The 22,996-nt window shown below is 40.6% G+C and overlaps 1 protein-coding gene and 1 long non-coding RNA gene across 2 annotated transcripts in view; one reads left to right on the forward strand and one right to left on the reverse strand.

The window, feature by feature from the left end:
- Positions 1-11,084, reverse strand: part of INO80 (INO80 complex ATPase subunit) — a 132,099-nt gene extending 121,015 nt beyond the window's left edge. The window contains exon 1 of the mRNA XM_027570068.2: positions 10,711-11,084. The gene's annotated coding sequence lies outside the window, so the exon portion shown is untranslated. The remainder of the gene's footprint in view (positions 1-10,710) is intronic.
- LOC113909081 lies at positions 10,879-11,178 on the forward strand. Its single transcript, XR_003515686.2, has one exon. It is a non-coding gene; the product is annotated as an uncharacterized LOC113909081 (long non-coding RNA).
- Positions 11,179-22,996: the final 11,818 nt, after the last annotated feature.

Raw genomic sequence — 22,996 nt, forward strand, 5'->3', positions numbered from 1 at the left:
CCCCCTACATTGAATAAGAGCACACCAGTGTGAGAGGCTTTTCTGTCCTATGTGCTTTCAGAGTAATACTAGCCTGTTTAATCCTCACAATTCAAATCTTTTTCTCATTTCAGTTAAGCTAAATAATTTGCCCAAGCTAGAATTAGAACTCAGATCTATTGCTGGTGACACCGAATTCCCAATTCTTTACCACCAGCCTGCTATAACAAAAACAAAGACGCTTCATGACTTGGGTGACCACAACTCCTAGTTGGTTTGCTCAAGACCGTGTAAGTTCACTGTCCTAAGCATAATTACTAGTAGTCCCTCACCCTTCACTTTCAAAAGTATCCACAGTTGAACAATAAATTTTTGGTCAACCTAGCACATGGCAAATAAGGAAATAAATCACAAAGCGCTGATTCTTGAACCAAAACTTTCCTTTCAGACCACTGAATATTCACTAAAAGGTTACTATATACCAGACACTGACTGAGGAAAAGACCCTGTCCTCAAGGAACAAGGGCTGACCGGAGCCCTCTACAAGCAGGCCAGAACCAAATCTGCTCAAAGGAATCTCTATAATAGCATGGGTACAGTCTAGCAAATTAACAAGCCCAGAGTTTACCCAAAACACAAAGTTTCAGAAATAATAATACCTGTATTTTAAACAGAATGAAGAACTCCTGGCTAAAAAAGGATAGCTCTTTCATAAATTTCAAAAATGGCAAAGAAAATATTTTGGCCTACCTCAAAGGCATACTGTGAGGAAGAAAAAAATGCTTATCCACATTTTCCCTCCCCTACTGTTCATTAATGACACTGGACTATTATAGCAAAATGAAATATGTTACCAAAGATGAAAAAAAAATCAATTATAATGCATGTGCTCTCCTCTATGAAAGTATCATTTCAACTTCCTAGAAGAGTATCTTCACCAAGATAGGGAACAAAAACATCGTATCAGAATAATAAAAGAAATAGGGGTGCCTTGGTGGCTCAGACGGTTAAGCGTCTGCCTTCGGCTCAGGTCATGATCCCAGGGTCCTGGGATCGAGCCCCAAGCCCCGCATCAGGCTCCTTGCTCAGCGGGAAGCCTCCTTCTCCCTCTCCTTCTACTGCTCCCCCTGCTTGTGCTCTCTCTCGCTCTCTCTGTTAAATAAATAAATAAAATCTTAAAAAGTAATAAAAGAAATAATCTTTACTAGCACAACTGCCTCTCTGGAGTTCTATAAGACATACTACAGACAGAACCTTTGGTCAAACAAGTTTAATCCTTATTTATTAAGCATTTAGGGTTCATATATTACTAAATCAAAAATCCAAAAGGAAGGAAGAACTGTTTCCTGAGGTATCTAATGGACCTTTCCACGTGGTAACTTAAAAAAAATACTGTTTTTAAATTATGCTATGTTAGAGGTCCCTAGGTTATATTTTCTTAAGTCTTGCAGTGAAAAGCACTCATTTAATAACAATTTACCAAGTTAAAAATTTGAAAACACAGCTGAAGATCTCTTACTGAAGAACCAGTTATTTCAAACAAATTTCACAGCTAGATCCATGAAAATGCTTACCTTTTCTAGGGAATGAGGCAGCTGAGAAAAAGATGCTCCCATAGAAAAGAGAAATTAAAAGACTAAACTCAGCAGCCCAGAAAACGTGAGAACTCATTTCATTCCTCAACAAAGGGAAGATAACATTAGCTTGCTTAATAGTTATTTGTGAAAAAGAGAGATGCCTCACAAAGTGCTGGGAAATTTTAGCTATCAATTCCATACAGTTAATCCTCCATTATTACAAGAGTGATGGTGAAAGGTTATTATTGAGAATAAAAAGTGTATCCATAAACAGCTAATGTTCCAAAATTCACTTTTATATTTAGTCTTCCTATACTAAAAGGCAGTTTTCATTTTGAAAATGAACACATAAACAGAGAAGTTGTTTTGAACTGTGTTCTCCAAAGAAGCCTGAGAAATCAAAGTTCAGGTAATTCATCCCAGGGATAAACCATCTGTAAATAAGCACAAGTTGAACTATATACTAAATGGATCTTGCTTTTCATTCGTTAGACATTTCAGTCACTTAGATATGGAATGATTCTATTAACACTAAATATATTTACTCTCATTATACAGTCGATACAGTCAATTAGAGCAAGGCAGGTATGTGTACATCAAACTACCCTCAATGAACACTTGTTAAATTGAAGCTAGGGGGTGCCTGGGTGGCTCAGTCGTTGAACGTCTGCCTTCGGCTCAGGTCATGGTCCCAGGGTCCTGGGATCGAGCCCCACATCGGGCTCCCTGCTCAGCGGGAAGCCTGCTTCTCCCTCTCCCACTTCCCCTCCTTGTGTTCCCTCTCTCGCTGTGTCTCTGTCAAATAAATAAATAAAATCTTTTAAAAAAAAATTGAAGTTAAGACTTTTTCCTCTGTTCAAGAAGTTTGGGGGTAGGGAGGGAGACTCCATTACAAACAATTCCAAGTGGGATTCCAAATTTTTTTATCTTTTTCTATCAAATACTACTGTAATAAGGAGGCTATATACATATTCTATTGAAAGCTATGTGCCAGGGCCGCCTGGGTGGCCGAGTCAGTTAAGCATCTGCCTTCAGCTCAGGTCCTGATCCCAGGGTCCTGGGATTGAGGTCCACAGCAGGATCCCTGCTTGGCGGGAGGCCTGCTTCTCCCTCTCCCTCTAACCCCCTCTGGCTCATGCTCTCTCTATTAATAAGTAAAATCTTTTTCAAAAAAAGCCATGTGCCAAACGTTTTATATGCGTATGTACCTTACATATGCATTAACTCATTTAATCCTTTTATGACTTAGGCACTATTATAACCTTCATTTTACAGATAAAGAAAGTGAGCTTCAGTAACCAGCTCAAGGTCACACAGTCAGAAGTGTCAGAGCCAGGTCTGAAATCCAAGAAGTCTGACTCCAAAGTCCCACACGCTTCAACTCCGGTATTGTCTGAACAACCTCAAGCAAACCAGTGGCTCCAGGACATAAAACTATGCTAATGCAGTATTCCAAACAGTATATTCATTTATTCAACCATTTATTTAGAGCATTTTAGACTCAAAAATATTGATTTTATATTATGGGTTATAATCCAATACTGCTTAGCTTATTTTGCTGCTCACAGCATTCCAGTTTCGGCCGCTGAGCGCACTTTTGGCTGGCTCCGGTGCTCCTCTGCCATGCCGCCCTCAACACAGGGGTTGTTGTGTTGTGGTGGCGGTGGGTGGTTGTTGTGAGAGCACTTCCTTACTTTCTGGTACTACAAGATGTTCAGGCTCATCTTGTATATTTCCTGCCCAGTCCTAGAATCAGCTTCTCCAAGGAGCTCTGGATCCTTGTATTAAGTAATGGTACTGGAAACTAACATCTGGGTACTAGGTGTTAGTCCTTCCTGGGTTTCTTTTAACCTCAGCTGATACAGCACAGGGTGTGGGTATAAACCCAAGCACATACACACATATATAAGTATTTCAATATGTACCCATCTGTATTAAGTTGAAACATGAGTTCATGCTCATGTTCCCAACTCTCATCTATTACCACATGAACAATTCTAGCCTCCTCTCCTTACTTATCCGTAAATTCACGCTCTAACAGTGAGAAGCCTGTCTCTTACTATCTATTTACTAATTGTTCAATTGCAGTACACATATATAACAGTATCAAAATTAACCTGCACCTTCATGGGATACAACTTTATCAATTAGATTACAGTGCTTATGTGAAATTCCTTTTGTCTTAGATTTCAGTCATTTCCAAGTTACTTAGGTCAGCGCACCCCTTCCCTTTTCAGTAAGGTTATTTCATACACTTCTAATACAATTAGATTTTCTTGTCACAGCCTGCATTCCTTCCTGGGACCTCTCCACCTCCTAAATGATTTTTGTTTAATTTGTACGTATTAAAGTTTACTTTGTGCTGTAAAGCCTTATGGGTTTTGAAAAATTCATAATGTCATATCCACCATTACAGTATCCAATAGAATAGTTTTATCAAGCAGTATTTTAACTAAATTACATGGTACTAGGAGCACCTGGTGGACTCAGTCGGTAGAACATGCAACTCCTGATCTCAGGGTCGTGAGTTGGAGCCTACTTAAAAAAATAATAGTAAATTACAAGGTACTACAATCCTTGATGGAAGCAACATGGTTGGATAGAGAAGCTGAAGTAAATAAAAAGCTGTGACTTTAATGCTATTGACATGCCACAGATAGACTTTAGGACTATCTGCTATCCTCTCAGGGTCCCAAGAGCCTCACTGCAAAATGAGGGGGTTCAATTAGATAATTATATATATAGCATTTATTAAACACTGTGTCAGGGATGGTGCTAAGCATTTAACATACATTATCTTATTCCTAACAACTACATGAAGTACATACTATTACCTCCATTTAAAAGATGACATTAAGGGGGCACCTGGGTGGCTCAGTTGTTTAAGTGTCTGCCTTCAGCTGGGGTAATGATCTCCGGATCCTGGGATCAAGCCCCGCATCAGGCTTCCTGCTCAGTGAGGAGTCTGCTTCTCTCTCTCCCTCTCCGCCCCTCCCCACCACTCATTCTCTCTCTCAAATAAATAAATACAATCTCAAGAAAAAACAATGACATTAAGGCTTCATACTAACTTGCGGAAGATCACCTAGCCAGGGAATTGTAAAGACTCTAGAGCAGGAGTCAGGACAGTATGGCCCGCATGTCAAATCCAGCCCACCACCCATTTTTGTATTCTTGATAGGTAAGAATGGTTTTTACATTTTTAAACAAGGGAGGGGAAGAGATATTTCATGACACGTGAAAATTATAAGAAATTAAAATTTCAGTGTCCGTAAAGTTTTATTGGAACATAGTCCCACTCATTCACTTAAACATATTGACTATGGCTGCTTTCACATTGTAGAAGGGCAGAGTTGAGTGGCTGCCACAGAGAAGGTATGACCAGCAAAACATAGATTTATTATTTGACCACTTACAGGAAAACATTTCCAAGCCCTGCTCTAGAGCTTGGGTCAACTATTGCATTCTAAGAATGACCCTAAAAAAGGCAAACTATTACTAACATTAGAATAACATCCAAGACAGAAACATTTTAGACACTGAACTAAATGTTGGAATACCACCTCTTTGAGTTATCTTAACTAGAAAGATATTTCTATTGACATCTAATAGATATTTCTAATAGAAAGATATGTCTATTGACATCTACACAAAGGTTAATGCGTTGTAACTATTTTCTTTATTCATATATTTTTCCCCACCTTATCTAAGAAAAAGATATGAGATATTTTCTACTCAAAAAAGTTCTGATTTCAATACTTTATAAACTAAAACTTTAAACTAATTAAACTGTCAAAATAAAATGGTATTCTTAATTATAGCTAATATTTGTTGACAGCACTATGTGCCAGAGACCATTCTAAGCAATTACTCATTTATGCACTCTTTATTTCTCAGTTATCCTCTACGAAGTAGGTAAATTATTCTCCTAATTTAATAGATGAAGAAATTGAAGCTTAAATAGCTTTCCAAAGGTCTGAAAGTTAGTAAGAGGGAGAGTTAAAATTCAAGCCCAGGTAACCTGGCTCTCAGACCTGGAAAGGGCACAGCTATAATACACTGCCACTGGATTACAATGCTTCTGTTAACAAGGCAGATTACGGCCTTTAAACAAATGAAAACAGTATCTCAATAAACTTTTTCTAAAAAGACTAAAAACTGGGGTGCCTGGGTGGCTCAGTCGGTTAAGCGTCTGCCTTTGGCTCAGGTCATGATCCCAAGGTCCAGGGATCGAGCCCCACATCAGGCTCCCCGCTCAGCGGGAAGCCTGCTTCTCCCTCTCCCACTCCCCCTGCTGTGTTCCCTCTCTCACTGTGTCTCTGTCAAATAAAGAAATAAAATCTTTAAAAAAAAATGCAGAACTTGGGATGCCTGGGTGGCTCAGTCAGTTAAGTGGCTGCCTTAGCTCAGGTCATGATCCCAGGGTCCTGGGATCAAGTCCCACATCCCCACATTGGGCTCCCTGCTCAGCGGGGAGCCTGCTTCTCCCTCTGCCTGCTGCATCTCCCTCTGCCTGCTGCTCCCCCCTGCTTGTGGTCTCTCGCATGCATGCGCGCTGACAAATAAAAATCTTAAAAAAACAAAAACAAAAACTAAGTACTACTAATTCATATCAGCAACTCAAAAGAATATTTAGGTTCATACTTCTCTATGGCACCTAGAGTTTGCATAACCCGTGTGTTTACCTTTGTAGAGCCCCTCTGTAGTTTCCATGCATACACATACACCTGGATTAATTCACTTGTACATCCCCAGAGTCTACCACAGTCCCTTGAGTGTGGCAGATGCTCAACAAATTGTTGTTGGGAGGGTCAAAAAGCACTCATTAGGTGTTCAATAAGTATTTATTGAATGAACAAAGGAGTTTCATAAACCATTAGATACACGCATCATTAAATGGTTTGTTGACCTGAAATGAACTAGGACTGGATCACAAAAGTCTCTGGCTTTGTAACCCTTACATTGTGTCTGGCTTGTTCTTGAGCCTTAACCACCTTCTGTGCTAATAAGTTTCATAAACAAACCACTCATTATACACCTGTCAAACAATATTCATCTTTCAAGCTAGTTCTAATTTTCCAGGATTATAATTCATGTTTTTCCTAATTCAATTTAATTTAATCACAGTCCAACCCAGTCTTCATCATTCCAACATCGAGTCGAATTTCTTTATCTTCACGTGAAAGCCTTACCATTGCCTTCATCATTTATACTGCCATTTTCTGGAAACTTCCCTCCAGCTTAATTTATTCTTCCTTGAGGTGAAATAATTGGAATCCATTCTATAGTCTAAGAGTGGATGTGTTGTGGTTTTGTACCAAGATAATGCAGTCCATTTTTATACTTTCTTTTTCATACCTCTCCAGGGAATGACTAACATTTTATTGGCTTTCCGGCAACACTCAGGCAACATTCTCAGGAATAAAGTGACCCGAACATTCTTTTTACCATATTGATGTTCACTAGCCATTTTTCTGTTCGTGCACAAAAATAAGAAAGATTTACCCACAGTTTATTCTATTTAATTACTAACGTCTTACATAGAAGAGCTAGCTGTCACATGCAAACCTGACGGTATCTCATTTGCTCTTTCACAAGAAGTTTTAGTACCATTACCAAAAGATGCACTCTATACTTGAATACCCTGAGCAGATCCTATATGCCATACAGGTTGTTTAACAAATAGTTTCCCTTCTCCCAAATCAAAACTAAATGTATGTCATGGTCTGTGGTTGTGTTTATTTCCTCAAAGACAAAAATAAACCAACATTCATCAATATGCTGGTCCTATAGTTAATATGTCATTTAATTTCAGAAGTGAAAATCATTATCCCCATTTTACATATAAGGAGAAGTGAAACTCAAAAAAGTTAAATAGCTTGGGGAACCCAGGTGGCTCAGTTGGTTAGGCGTCTGACTCCTGGTTTTAGCCCAGGTCATGATCTCATGGGTCCTGGGATCAAGCCCTGTGTCAGACTCCATGCCAGCTTGAAGATTCTCTCCTTCTGCCCCTCCCCTCACATTCCCAAGTATACACTCTCTCTAAAATAAAGAAGCAAATCTTAAAAAAAAAAAAAAAGTTGAGTAGCTTACCCAATGGGTAAGTGGGACTCAAACCTCAATCTTTTTTAGCCTAAAAACAATGTCTTTCCATTACACTATCAGGTTTCCCTTTACCTAAACTACCCTTGCTCCTTCCATAAGAAGTCATGTTCATGTTCTTGTGAACATGAATTTAAGAGTCAATAATCCTCTTCTTGTTAGAAAACCACTGGTTTGCCCCATATGAAATCACTTAGCTATGTGTCCATAAAGTCGGATGGAAAAAATTTCCATCCTTATTTCCACTAACCGGTAACTGAAGTTAGCATTTCCTTCAATTCTGAATGCAGGCAGCGCAGCCCATCAATATTAGACTTTCACTAGTTATTTAATTCAGTAATAAAAAGGAAATTTCTTACATCATAAACTGTTTTCTAAATATGTGAACTGTATTTTATACATTTAAATGTCATATTCTGAAAAGGCATTCACAGGCTTCTTTAGACTACAAAGGGGTCCAGGGCACATAAAAGACATTAAGAACCCTGCTCTATAGGGTGGCTCAAGTTGCTAGAGCATGCAACCCTTGATCTCGGGGTTGTGAGTTCAAGCCCCACGCTGGGCATGGAGCCTACCTAAAAAAACAAAAACAAAAAAAACCCCCTGCTTTATAGACCATCACACAGGCTATCTCAATCCCTGGTAGTGAAGGTTTATAAAAGCATGTCACACAGTTGATTCAGGGTCTTTTAGTCCATTAAAAATACGGATAGCATTTAGCCCCAACTGACTTTTTTTAGTATCTAACTTGTTAACTATTTACTACTACTAATCTCGTACTGCTGACCTAACATATATAGAAATCTCTCTTATGTACTTATTAAAGCCAGGCATTAAGCTTTGTGATCTTTTCAACCCTAAGCAAACCTACCGCATCATGATTAGCAAGTGAATCCAACGCTCTATAGCTGAATTCCTAACTTAAATGTACAGCCACAGTCTGAATGTTTGTGCTCCCCTCAATCATATGTTGAAATCCTAACTCCAAAGATGATGGTATTAGGTGGGAGCAGGGCCCTCAGGATTGGAATTAGTGTCCATAATAGGTGTTTAGTAAGTATTAGCAACTTGTTCTTCTCACCCTCCGCATGCTACAGCCTATCATATCAAAATGCTTATGCTTAAGATTCAACTTTAAAACTTGTCATCAACTTCACTTATTTTCCCAAATTCCAAGTATATTAACCCTATCCTGTTCCAATCTCTCGAAAATTCACTGCATCCCAGCATTTATATTTTGTGTAAACTTGTATGTTGACATGTTAAATCCCCAAAGCAGTTTTAATCTTTTGAAGGGCAGAGGGGTGTCCATTTTTCCCTCCCTAACCCTATGTCTACACAAGTAATAGCAATCAAAAGCTGTTATGATACCATTCCTTGGTAATACTACGACTAACTCTTATTAAGTGAAGTTATAATACCATAGTTTATGGTCTGTTGCTTAGACTTAATCACATTTCCACCTTGATGTACTCAAAATGTGTTTATTAGTCAAAAAGTTTTCTAATCACATTTGTGCTCCTTACAGTTATTTCCTATTAAAAGACACGGATCTTTAAAAATTAGTTTGGATTCTTCTGAAACAAATTAAAGAGGAAAAGAACACAGTAAACTAAAATAAGAGAATTTAACCCTAAAAACACAAATTCATTTTATTATCTAGTAGGCATGTGACTTTTACCACATACAATAATCTCAAATTGTTGATTTAAAGGAAGAGCTTGAGAATTTCAAGCATAAAACACAAAGGGAACCGGAATATTATTTAGCAACAAAAGGGAACAAAGTCCTGACACATGCTACAACATGGATGAACCTTGAGAGCATGTTAAGTGAAAGAAGCCAGTCACAAAAAGACACATATTGTATGATTCCCTTTGTACGGAATATCCGGAATAGGCAAATCTACAAAAACAGAAAATAGATTAGTGGTTGCTAGAGGCCAGGGGAAGGGCTGATGGGGGAGTGACTGCTAAGGGGGCTTCTTTTTGGGGTGATGAATTACATCGTGGTGAAAGCTGTACAACTCTATGAGTATATTAAAAATCACGGAACTGTACATTTAAAAAGGGTGAGTCTTTTGGTATGTGAATTATATTGCAATAAAGTTGTTAAAAATAAAACGCAGCCACTAGCAAACCACAATGAAAATCTCCTTGGGAACAAAAAACATGAAAGTCACTGATTGGAAAGTAAGCTGGTTACTTGTGATTTTAGAGAAGTCAACCTACTAATTCCATCTCCAAATTCTACCAACAAGTACTCGAACATGAAACTAGACAGTGTATGAATCAAAGAATTCGGGCATAGTTGGCTGTAAACTAAAACAGAGTGCCTTCTTGGGCTCTATCACTCCTAAACTGTAGGGGGCTTTCACCCTAGCTGATTACGGAAGTGGCAGTTTTCATCAGCAAGCTCAAGAAGGAATGTCAAAATAGGATGACACTTGCCTAGACGTTCTACAAAAGCCTAAAAGACCATAATGGGTGTCCCCTACACACTCCTAAGTATGTGCACGTGTTAGGCTGTCCCCACCTAACACCAACAAGCAACATACACCATTTACCCATATCCCAACTTGCTCCCCGTAAACTGACATACTATCAAGCTCTTAGATCTCATTTGTTTAAGAAAACAGAGAAAGCCCTCACAGGGTTCCCACTCGAGCTCAACCAGCCCCCGCCCTGACCCACCCCACCCCCAAACCCACACACGTGTTAGCCCGACACCGCCCCACCGGGTCCCACGTGCACCTGGTCTAACACACTCCCCACGTGTGGGCGCCCCACGGGCTTCCTCGGCTATCTGAGGTCACCGCGTGACCCCGGGTCTCTAGAGGTATGAGAGGGGAAAGGACGAGGCCCAAGGCCCTGAGGTCCCAACCCTACGGGGAGTGTCCACACCCATCCTCCCCACTAACCCCAACAAATCCAAGGGCCGGGGGCGACGGCCCCTTTAAGACGCGGCCCAGTCGTCGCCCGCAGAGAGGGGCGCAACGGGGCCTACACAACCCCCCCCCCTCCGTTCGCCCGCCCACGTCTAGTCGCCTCACCTCGGGCCGCCGGGCCCCGCCGCCGCGGCGGCGGCGGAGGGGGGGCGGGGTGCGGGCGGGGTCCGAAGGGGGGGGTCGCCCCGCCGACGGTGGAGCCGCGGTTCGCTCTCTGAGGCCGGGGGACGGTGACTGCGTTGGGCGTGGACGCTCCTATCTCGCTCCCTCGGCGGCTCCTGGGACCCCAAGATGGCGGCGGCGCTGAGGCGGCTGCGGGCGCTGGGCCGGCGGCGGCGGCGGCCACTTTCACTCACTGAGAGGAGCGGAGCAGGGACACGGGGAGCCATGGCGGGGGGGAGGAGAGGCGCCATAGCCAGGCCAGAACAATCGAGCCGCTACTCAGCTACCTTACCCCCGCCCCGCCCACGCTCACAGATCGTCGCCAGCCCGTGCCCTCCCGTAGTGCCGCTGCCGTCGGCCTCGTGCAGCTCGCACCCCGCCGCTGCTGCCTGACGCCCAGTGCGGACTGGGGTTCGGGGGGAGACCCTGATCCATGCCATCCGAGTGCAGATTGGTCGGGGCTGGGACTGGCGAAGATTGCCGAAAGGCGACGGGGAGGAGGAGGAGGATGTCATCGCTAGAGTGAGCAAGCAGATCTCGCGGGAGCAAATGTCGCGAGACCTCTCCAGTCCTGCAATCGCAGGCGAAAGGTTACTTTCCCCGGAAGTAACGTCAATCGAAACGGCCCGGGATCCTGGGAATATTCGTTTCCGCGGGCAGGCGATGGGAGGGTGCTAGTCCCTGAACGTTGAGATCACGAGGGAAAGGTTAGGCTCGGGTATGATATTTTATCCTGTTTCTGGCTGCTTTGGGCGGCGTTGTACATCGTTGGGAAAGTGCGTATGTAGAGCCGCTCATTCAAAAGAGTACAGTTTTGGGCTCCTCTTTACGGCTTAGGGACCAAGACCACGATGCTGTGGCATAGTTAGGCAAATGCCCAAGTGAAAGCTTCAGGATTCAGGGACTTAGGAACACACAGACCTGTCAACGGAAATGTCCTCCTGTTCTCACACCCACCCACCCCACTCAGCCTGATTTGTCTGTGCCAACTCCACAGTTCAAGCCACCACCCCCCCACCCCGCCCTGCTACCCACGTTTACTAAAGTTAGTGAGATTCAGCTACCAGGATCTGTGATTAGAAGTACCTAGTGTAAAGCCTAACTAAAGATAAGGATTAGATTTTCTTAAAAGTTAACTATGCTACAGTGTTTCAGTTCCCTCACATTTAATGCTTTAATTCATTTCGATCTGGCCCTTAGCATTTAAGCAGAACAGCATTTCCATAAGGTCATTCAGTACTCTTCTTGTGCTAAATTTACTGCACTTCAGAAAGTTAATTTTGCTTAAAGGCAAAAATATAGATAGTACCCTTTGTGTAAGAACGAAGAGGCTGTAAGAAAACACAAGTATCTGTTCGTTGCGGGGGGGGATAAACTAGAAATTAAAATGATTGGTGTCTTAGATGAGAAGGGTGGGACTAGGGGGAGGAATGGGAATAAGGTAACAGGATTGAGGAGACAGTGGCAAATATTGTTGTATAGGACTCTTTGAACCATAGTTATGTTTCACATACCCCCCAAAATAAACACCTAAAGCCAATTAGGATAATATTTGATTAATAATGAAATGACTGTAGCATAGACAAAAAGGAAGATAATAAAGGGAATAAAGTCAGTAAGCCCCTAGAGGGACCAAGATTTAGAACCTTTAAAAGGTCAAGTGTAGGGGGCGCCTGGATGGCTCAGTCAGTTAAGCATCTGCTTTGGTTGGGCTCAGGTCATGAATTCCAGGGTCTGCTCAGCAGGCAGCCGGCTTCTCCTTCTCCCTCTGCTGCTCCTGGGGCTTGTGCTCTCTCACTCTGTTAAATAAAATCTTTTAAAAAATAAAGTTCAAGTGTAGGTTGGCACTTGTATTTCTTTTCTATTACTGTGCTAACAAATTATCACAAATGCAGTGGCTTAAAATAACACAAATTTATTATCTTACAGTTCTATAGATCAGAAGACTGAAATAAGTCTCAAACTGGGCTAAAATCAAGGTGTTGGCAGGGCTGCCTTACTTCCTGGAGGCTCTATGGAAGAATTATTTCCTTTTCCAGCTTCCAGAGGCTGCTCCCATTCTTTGGCTTCCAGTTCCAAAGCCTCCATCTGCAAAGCCAGCCATGACAAGTTGGATCCTTTTCACATCATATCCAACCAACTCTTATCCTTTTCAGGATCCTTGTGATTATATCAGGCCCACCCAGATAATCCAGAATAATCTCCCTATTTTAAAATCAACTGATTAGTAACCTATATCCACCTGCAACCTTAAATCCCCTTTACAATGCATCCTAACATACACAGGTTCTACTGGACCTTCATGGGGAGAGGGCATTATTCTGCTCTGCATATGTCCTAAAATTTCTGAAGTGCAATCTCCCTATGTGTTCATCTGTGATTTTCATACTAAAATCTAGCTTTTTCCAATCTCTAATACAGTCTTACATTCTTTAATAGTTTATTTTTTCTTAGTAATAACTACACCCAACATGGGGCTCAAATTCATGGCCCCAAGATCAAGAGTCACATGCTCTTCCAACTGAGCCAGTCTGGCACTCCTATGGTCTTAGATGCTTGATTAAAAATGTGTAAATTCTGGGCACCTGGGTGGCTCAGTCATTAAGTGTCTGCCTTCGGCTCAGGTCAGGATCCCAGGGTCCTGGGATCAAGTCCTGCATTGGGCTCCCTGCTCCTTGGGAGACTGCTTCTCCCTCTGCCTCTCTCTCTCTCTTTCTCTCTGTCTCTCATGAATAAATAAAATCTTAAAAAAAAAATAAAAGCGTGTACATTCTTTGCCTCAGAGACTTAGTACGTCGTATGAAATTTAATCCATGATTTCTTGGTAATTTGGATATTTTTAACCTTTTTATTTAAATTAAATTAACATATCATGTATTATTGGTTTCAGAAGTACAGGTTTGTGATTCATCAGTCTTTTTTTTTTTTAAAGATTTTATTTATTTATTTGACAGAGACACAGCGAGAGAGGGAACACAAGCAGGGGGAGTGGGAGAGGGAGAAGCAGGCTTCCCACAGAGCAGGGAGCCCAGTGTGGGGCTCGATCCCAGGACCCTGGGATCATGACCTGAGCCGAAGGTAGACGCTTAACCGACTGAGTCACCCAGGCGCCCCTGTGATTCAGCAGTCTTATATAATACCCAGGGCTCATTGCATCACATGCCCTCCTTAATGTCCATCACCCAGTTACCCCATCCCTCCACCTCTCACCCCTCCAGCAACCTTCAGTTTGTTTCCTATGATTAAGAGTCTCTTATGGTTTGTCTCCCTCTCTGGTTTCATCTTGTTTTATTTTTTCCTCTCTTCCCCTATTCTTCCTTTCTTCTGTTTTGTTTCTTAAATTCCACCTATCAGTGAGATAATATGATAATTGTCTTTCTCTGGTTGACTTATTTCACTTAACATAATACCCTCTAGTTCCATCCCTGTCTTGCAAATGGCAAGATTTAAAATTTTTGATGCCTGTGTAATATTCTAGTGTGTGTGTGTGTGTGTGTGTGTGTGTGTGTGTGTGTGTGTGTGTATGCCACATCTTTATCCATTCATCTGTCGATAGACATCTGGGCTTTTCCAGAATATCTTGATTTTACATTACAGTTCATTTTAACATTTTGTTTTCTATCCAAATGGAGGAGTGTCTGGCTTTAATATTGTTCACAATCATTCAATATGCAGTATTTAATTTTATTAGGGTATTGTCTAAAATAAATTAGAAAATAAAACATACAGAATATTTTTTAAATTTGTTTTTAATTAAGTAGGCTCCATGCCCAACGTGGGGCTTGAACTCATGACCCTGAAATCAAGGGTTGCATGCTCTGCTGACTGAGCCAGCCAGGCACCCCAAAACATACAGAATATTATTTAATGACAGTTTTCAGGAACTTTGTGCAGTTGACTTAGGATATATATTTTATTTCTGATAATAAAGCCATAAACAAAAATAAAAACCACAATGTGTGGGTTTGGGGGAGAGACCCAAACCGAAAATACTAAGGAATCAACTACATTACAAATGAGTGACCTAGCCACTCTGCAGAGGATAGGGAAGAAAAGAACTCACCTAAATAACTGAGCTAAATAGTATATTGACCGGATACCGAAGACTAAGACCAAATGTACTGTACAGAAACCCTGTCGTCTACATACTGTTTTTCACAGGGGTGTGGGACATAGATTAGCAGTTTGAAACTGATGTGCATGCTAGAATTAGACAGAAATATATTGTAGATCATGAGCTGAGTTTCTCAATGGTGAAGAAAAAAGTTATTAACCAAGGAAAGGGGGAAAGCTCAAATGAAGCCTGAAGAAGATTGAATCGAATGGAATCTGGATTGGAATCTGAGGTATCAGTATAAGTTTATGGTTTTTAATATATGTACAGGTACAGAACTATAGATTTGTGGGTATGTGTTGATTAATATAAATATATTTGCAAACAAACATATATATTTGCTAGTTCTTTCTGCTGAGAGTATCTACAAGCTATGAGGGTACCTAGTATACAGATACTGATTTCTAAACACCATTCTCCAATAAAAAGAACAAGGAGAACCTTGAAGAAATGATTGATTCAAGATGAGCCTGGAGTATCTTGTGATGCTAGAAAACAATACTCAACAAAGGACATTCCCAAAACATAGGAGCCAACCTGAAAGAGCTCCTAGCAGCCCAAACAGAAAATACATAATGATAGTATTGCATTATGACCCAGAGATATTTAATAGCCCTGTGTATATCCTGATATAATAATTGGCTATTTAAATGAATGAGGGAGAAGAGACAGCTCCTTCTTATTTATTTATTTATTTATTTATTTATTTATTTATTTATTTAGTAATCTCTACACCCAACGTGGGGCTCAAGCTCACGACCCTGAGATCAAGAGTCGCATGCTCTTACAACTGAGCCCGCCAGGTGCCCCAAGACAGCTCTTTCTTAGAGTAGAATTCCATTTAATAAATGTAGAAGGTGAGAGGGATAACAAAAATCACTGATTAAGCAAACACCACAGTAATAAGTGTTGCAGACAAAATCCACTGATGGGTGCCAAATTACTGGGTGAAAATTTGAGGGTTTATATAGATTCAAACTATCTCACCCAAGATATATTTTAGCACAGAAGAGAAAGGTGGTAACTTTACAATGGTGAAACTTGACAGAACCAGCTTAACCAAGTGAGCAAGGTAAACATCAGTAATAAGACATACAGTATGCCGGGGAAATTTCCTATATATACACGCAAGGAGCTTCTGATCCCCAAGGGGCTGAACTGGAGCAGTGGGTTACAACAGCAACGACCAGAACCATCGGACTGTAGAGGGGGACAACAGATTTCCAAAAACATGGGGTGATCCTCTGGGTGGCCAAAAACATAAAAGTGTCAAATGGAAAAATAAAACCATAAAGGAGCTAAAAGAAAGCACTAATTTTTTTAACCTTGGAGTGGAGGATCCCTGCTAAGCCTGCCATAAAAGGATGACATCAAGAAATCATAAAAAAGGCTGATAAATATAAATAATATAATCCAACCTAAAAATCATCATAAGTCACGTAAAGTAGCCAATTTCTTTACTATACAAGGAACACTTATATACCAAATTTTAAAAAGTAACAGCCTAATAAAAGAGGCAAAGAAGGAAAAACAAAATTCACTAATTTGTTCAGTGTTTGCCAAATGCTTAAAGTATGCAAGGCCTGGTTCTAGACACTAGAGATGTGGCTTTGCAAAAACAGCAAAGGGAGTGCCTGGCTGGCTCAGTTCATAGAGCATGCAACTCGATCTCAGCATCATGAGTTCAAGCCCCATGTTGGGTGTAGGGCCTACTTAAAAACACACACACACACACACACACACAATTTAAAAAGCAGTAATTAAAAAAAAAAAATAGTAAAGAGGGGCGCCTGGGTGGCTCAGTCAGTTAAGCTTCTGCCTTTGGCTCAGGTCTTGGTCCCGGTGTTCTGGGATCGAACCCTGCGTCAGGCTCCCTGCGCCGCGGGAAGTCTGCTTCTCCCTCTCCCACTCCCCCTGCTTGTGTTCCCTCTCTCGCTGTGTCTCTGTCAAATAAATAAATAAAATCTTTAAAAAAATAGTAAAGGAAAAGAAAAAAACAAAGAAAAATAAATACCAAAGGTTGATAAATATATGAAAATATTCTCAATGTCACTTATACTTTTTTTAATTCTTTTTTTTAAGATTTTATTTATTTATTTGAGAGAGAGAGAATGAGAGAGAGAGAGAGCACGAGAGGGAAGAGGGTCAGAGGGAGAAGCAGACTCCCCGCCGAGCAGGGAGCCCAATGTGGGACTCGATCCCGGGACTCCAGGATCATGACCTGAGCCGAAGGCAGTCGCTTAACCAACTGAGCCACCCAGGCGCCCGTCACTTATAGTTTTTTAATCGAAATAATATTTTTTAAAAGATTTTATTTATTTGAGAGAGAGCGAGCGAGCATGAGCAGGGGCAGAGGCAGGGGAGAGGGAGAAGCAGACTCCCCGCTGAGAAAGGAGCCTAACATGGGCCTCGATCCCAGGACCCTGAGATCATGACCTGAGCCGAAGGCAGATGCTTAACTGACTAAGCCACCCAGGCACCCCATACCTATCCTTTCTTAAGGGACTTTATTTTATTTATTTTTAAAAAAGATTTTATTTGAGAGAGAGTGAGAGAGCATAGGAGCGGGGAGGGGCAGAGAAGAAGTATCTGAAGTAGACTCCACACTGAGCGCTGAGCCCAACATGGGGCTGCATCTCATGACCCTGAGATCATCACCTGAGCCGAAACCAAGACTTGAATGCTTAACAAACTGAGCCACCCAGGCGCCCTCTTGAGGGCCTTTAAAGCTTTCTGGTTTCTACACATATGAAGTTACAGGAAGACGTTTTGTTTTTCTATAGAGACACACTTTTATTGGCTTAAGTGATCAAAACTAATTCTAGCTTTGTATTTTTATTATTCATTCAGCAAACATTTACTGAGCTAACTGCTTTATGCCTCGCAATGTGCTTGATGAGGGGAACATAGATTAAATTATCACAGCATAACATGACTAGTGCAATAAAAGAAGTTTGTACAAAGTACTTGGGAAGCTGAGAGGAGACATCAGTCAGTAACTGCCAACAGACTTTGCAGAGGAGATAATTGAGCCAGTTCATGACAGAAGAGGAGTATTTTTCTGCCATGGGTTTGCCACCTAGTAAAAATTTGGGGAATGAAAAGAACCACATCAACATCAAAGTCCTCAGAGAGGTAGATTTAGATAGGGCCACCACCTCTTGAATTACAAATGTGGTGGAGGAAGGGAACCACTGAAAGTTGGAAAAGAAAAAAAAAAAGGTTGGAAAAGGAGGCTGCTGATGTGGAGCCACCTGGGTGTAGAAATTGAAGGCTGAGCATGAACATGACACCATCCTCAATATCTCCCTCATAAAATTTGAGAACTTTTAGTACCAGATCACAAGATCCTCAGAGAGAACATCATTGCAGCAACTTAACCAGGCTGACATTGCTGTTCTGATTATTGCTGCTGATAAAATACCAAGCTAGTATCTCAAGGAATAGGCAGACCTGTGAGCTTGGAATATCAGTCTGTATTTTTCTCCTCTTGTAATGTCCTTTTCACATTTTCTTTTCTTTTTTTTTTAAGATTTTATTTATTTATTGACAGAGAGAGACATGGCGAGAGGGAACACAAGCAGGGGGAGCGGCAGGCAGAGGGAGAAGCAGGCTTCCCGCGGAGCAGGGAGCCTGATGCGGGGTTGATCCCAGGACTCTGGGATCATGACCTGAGCCAAAGGCAGACGCTTAACAACTAAGCCATCCAGGCACCCCTCCTTTTCATGTTTTCATAGCAGGGTAATGTTGGCCTCACAAAATGATTTGGAAGTATCTTCTTTGTTCTATGAAATAATATGTATGATTATTTTAAGGCCTATTTGTTAGAGATATACACTGAAATAATTACAGGAGAAATTATATGGTATCTAGGATTTGTTTTATTTATTTTTTTAAGATTTTATTTATTTATTTGACACAGAGAGAGAGAGAGAGCACAAGCAGGGGGAGCAGTAGAGGGAGAGAGAGAAGCAGACTCCCTGCTGAGCAGGGAGCCCAATGCAGGGCTCCATCCCAGGACCCTGAGATCATGACCTGAGCTACCTGAGGGTGGCTCAGTGGGTTAAGTACCTGACTCTTGATTTCAGCTCAGGTCATGATCTCAGTGTAGTGGTATCAAGCTTTGAGTTGGGCTTCTTGTGCTCAGCACGGAGTCCGCTTGGGATTTTCTTTCTTCCTCTCCCTCTGCTCTTCCCCCCCCGCCCCCCCACAGCACACTCTCCCTCCCTTAAAATAAATAAATAAAAAAGATCTTTAAAAAATGCTTCAGAAAAAAATTAAAAGAATAGAGGAAACAAGAATGATAGAATGTTAATAATTCTGCAAGTGTAATTATGGGTACCTGGGGGTTTATTATATACTATTTTTGTACTTTTAAATATGTTAGACCTTTTCTGTAAGAAAAGGTTTTTTTAAAAAGGGGAAAAGTTCTGTCTAGTTTATTTCAGCACATTCTTGTTATAAGATTGACTGATCTTAGAAACTCAGTCTTCACTCAACCACAGTGATAAAACTAATCCACCCATCTCCTGGAGAAAAAAGACATAAGGACTGTCAACTTGACTAGTTGGATGTAGAGGCAGTCCAAGGCTTTAAACAGTGTTTATTTCAGTGGCAAGTCCTTACAGGTGACCTACTATGCCTTGATCCAGGGGATGTTAGGGTTTGACTCTGGCACCTTATCCCCATTCCAACCAGAAATGCTACTAGATCTGGGTTTCTTTAGCCAGTTTTGTTACTATAGTTATTGGCCTCAACAATTTTATATTTTCTCTTCTGTCTGTAGGGTGGCTCAACAGAATTCATTTTGTTAATACCATCAATCAGTTGTTTCACACCTAATATATAAGCCAGAAGAGAAAGCTGGAGCATTAAAGGGTGTACCCAAATATACACACAGAGCCTTTTGGAAAAGTCAGGGAGGATTATAAACTCAAGGGATTTAAGGTTTTCTGCATCTAATCATAAACTGACTACTAAACTAATGGAGAAGAAATATCAGACAGATGCTCAGATTGTTTCCATATCTTGGCTATTGTGAATAATGCTGCAATGAGCATGGACTGCAGGTATCCATTCTAGATCTATTTCATTTCCTTTGAATATAAACCTGGAATTGAGATTGCTGGATCATATGGTAGTTCTGTTTTTAATTTTTTGAAGATCCTCCATAGTGGCTGTACAAATTTACATTCCCACCACCAGTACACAAGGGTTCACTTTTCTCCACATCCTTGCCAACACTTGTTATCTTTTTGATAATAGCCATTTTAATATGTGTGAGGTGATATCTCACTGTGGTTTTGAGTTGCATTTTCCTGATGATTAATGACATTGAGTACTGTTTGTTGTACCTATTGGCCATTTATATGCCTCCTTTGGAAAAATGTCTATTCATCAACTCTGACCATTTTTTAATGGAATTTTTTGGGGTTTTTTGCTATTGAGTTGTATTTTTGTGTCCTCTTTATGATATCTTTTCCTAACTCAATATCACAGAGATTTTTCTCCTCTGCTTTCCTCTAGAAGTTATATTTTAGGTTCTAGGGATTTAGGTCTGTGATCCATTTTAAGTTACTTTTTTTAATCTGTTGCTAGGCAAGTGTCAAGGCTCATTTTTTTATATATCAATGTCCAATCGTTCCCACAACCATTTTTTGAAAGATTATCCTTTCTCTATTGAATCATCTTGGAACCTTTGTTGACAATGAATTGACTATCAGTACTCAATTTTTTCCACTGATATATTTGTCTATATTTATACCAATACCACATAGTCTTGAGTATTATAGCTTTAGAATAAGTCTTATAATTAGATAGTATGAGTCTTCCAACTATGTACTTTTTCAAAATTATTTTGGCTATTTTAGATCCTTTGTTTTTTCATAAAAATTTTAGAATCAGCTTACCAATTTCTTGGTAATGTTAATTACCAAAATTTGGGAAGAACTTTTTTTAAAAGATTTTCTTTATTTATTTGACAGAGACACAGTGAGAGAAGGAACACAAGCAGGGGGAGTGGGAGAGGGAGAAGCAGGCTTCCCGCAGAGCAGGGAGCCCAGTGTGGGGCTCGATCCCAGGACCCTGAGATCATGACCTGAGCTGAAGGCAGATGCTCAACTAACTGAGCCACCCAGGCGCCCCAAGATTTGGGAAGAATTAACAGTTTAACAATTATGACTCCTCAATACATAAACAAGGTAGGTCTCTGCATTTATTTAAATCTTCCTTAATTTATCTCATCAATTGTAGTTTCAAAATACAAATCTGGAAAAAAAAACACACAAAACCAAGATACAAATCTGGCACATATTTTGTTAGATTTATCCCTAAGTATTTCATCTTATTTTTGCTCTTGTAAATGGTATTTTTAACACTAATTTTCGATTACTTGTTGCTATTATGTAGAATTATGATTGATTTTAGTATATTAATCTGTGTCCTAAAACATTGTTATTCTCACAGTTCTGGTAGCTTTCTTGTAGATTCTCCAGGATTTTCTACATAGATGATCATGTTGTCTTTGTTTCTTTTCTAATTTAATTTTTTTAAGTAATCCCTACACCCAACATGGGGCTCAAACTCATGATCCCAAGATCAGGAGTCACATGCTCTACGGACTGAGCCATGTAGGCACTCCTGATCTTGTTGTCTTTGAATAAAGAAATGTCACAGGGACTTAAAAGATAACTAAAGAGGGATCCCACTGGCCAAATTTGGGACAATTTGAGCATCAAAATAAATACTGACAGTACAGAATTATTATTTATAATAAAAGCCTCCATAAGCTGATACAAATATATATATAGGCAAATGAATGAATGGGTGAATGAATGGTGGAGAAGGGAAAGCTCTTCTTTCAGTTAAATGTAAATTAATAAATGAGGAAGGAATGATAAGATTGGAAAATCATCATTTCAAAACCATAATTGATTCAGGCAAGTATCATCAATGCATGATGCTAAAACTAGCCGGTGAAAGTTTGAAGAGTAAGAGGGTATTTACACAGTCTCAAAGTATCTCCGTACAAAATACTTATTAACCATAAAAGGTAAAAAAGTAACTTCATAGTGGAAAAGCCTGGCAAACATCACCTTAACCAAGTGAGCAAAATCAAGGGAAGTTAACATCACTGGTAATGGTATTAATTAACAGCATGAGCCTTCTTCTACAATGTGCTGAAAAGAACTCGGCATCACTTCTGTGGAACTACAGCTAAACTAACATAACCTAAATTTAACATCAGAGAAAGTCAAATTGAGAGATATTAGCTCAAAAAACAACTAGGTTTACAGGAAGGTGAGTAAACAAACTTCTCCATTCCTCCTACTAATTACAACTAAAACCCCTAAACACTATATAGAAAACAAACATAAGACTCTGAATGGTGGAGAGAAGACAAACCAGCAAGGAACCTCAGGACATCAGGAATGACATGGTGGTGAGATCCCTGGGTTTTCTTTTTGTCTTGTGTTTTTCTTCTTTTGTCTTGTGAGATCCCTGGGTTTTCTTTTTGTCTTCTTTCTTTCAGATCCCTGGATCTGAAGAAGTTGGCAAACTTGAAACCAATAGGTACAGATAAAAAAGTCCCAACAAAAGCCCATTTTTTAAGCCAAAGAACGAGGAAGAGGGCAGCCTGGCAAGGCAGAAAATTTTTACACAATACCACACTCCAGCCAAATAACACAGGAAAAAAACTATGGCCCAGCCCACATCCATGTCAGCAAAGGCTGACTGGGGAGCCTAGACTTTCACCTTTGAAGCCTATAACAAGGTGCCCCAACACCCCTATGAGATAGCATCCAAGAAAGCCAAGTAGGGAACCAGGACTTTCATCCTATCTTGGGGTAGCAAGAACTCTGACCCCAAGGCATCAGTGGAAACCATGTGGAGATATGGAGCTCAAACCTCCCACCAGCCTAACAGGAACCCTCCACATTCAGATATCAATGGAAATCAAGTGAAGAACCTGAATTTCTACCTCCACCTGACAGTAACAAGATGGCACACCCCCTTCCCCTGCTGGAGTGCTGTCAGAGAACGCCAACTGAAACAGGCTTAAATAAGACCCAGAATCATATTTGAAGACACAGATGAAAATGTCCAGGCTTCAAT

This window comes from Zalophus californianus, chromosome 6 (assembly GCF_009762305.2).
Source record: "Zalophus californianus isolate mZalCal1 chromosome 6, mZalCal1.pri.v2, whole genome shotgun sequence".
NCBI lineage: Eukaryota > Metazoa > Chordata > Mammalia > Carnivora > Otariidae > Zalophus > Zalophus californianus.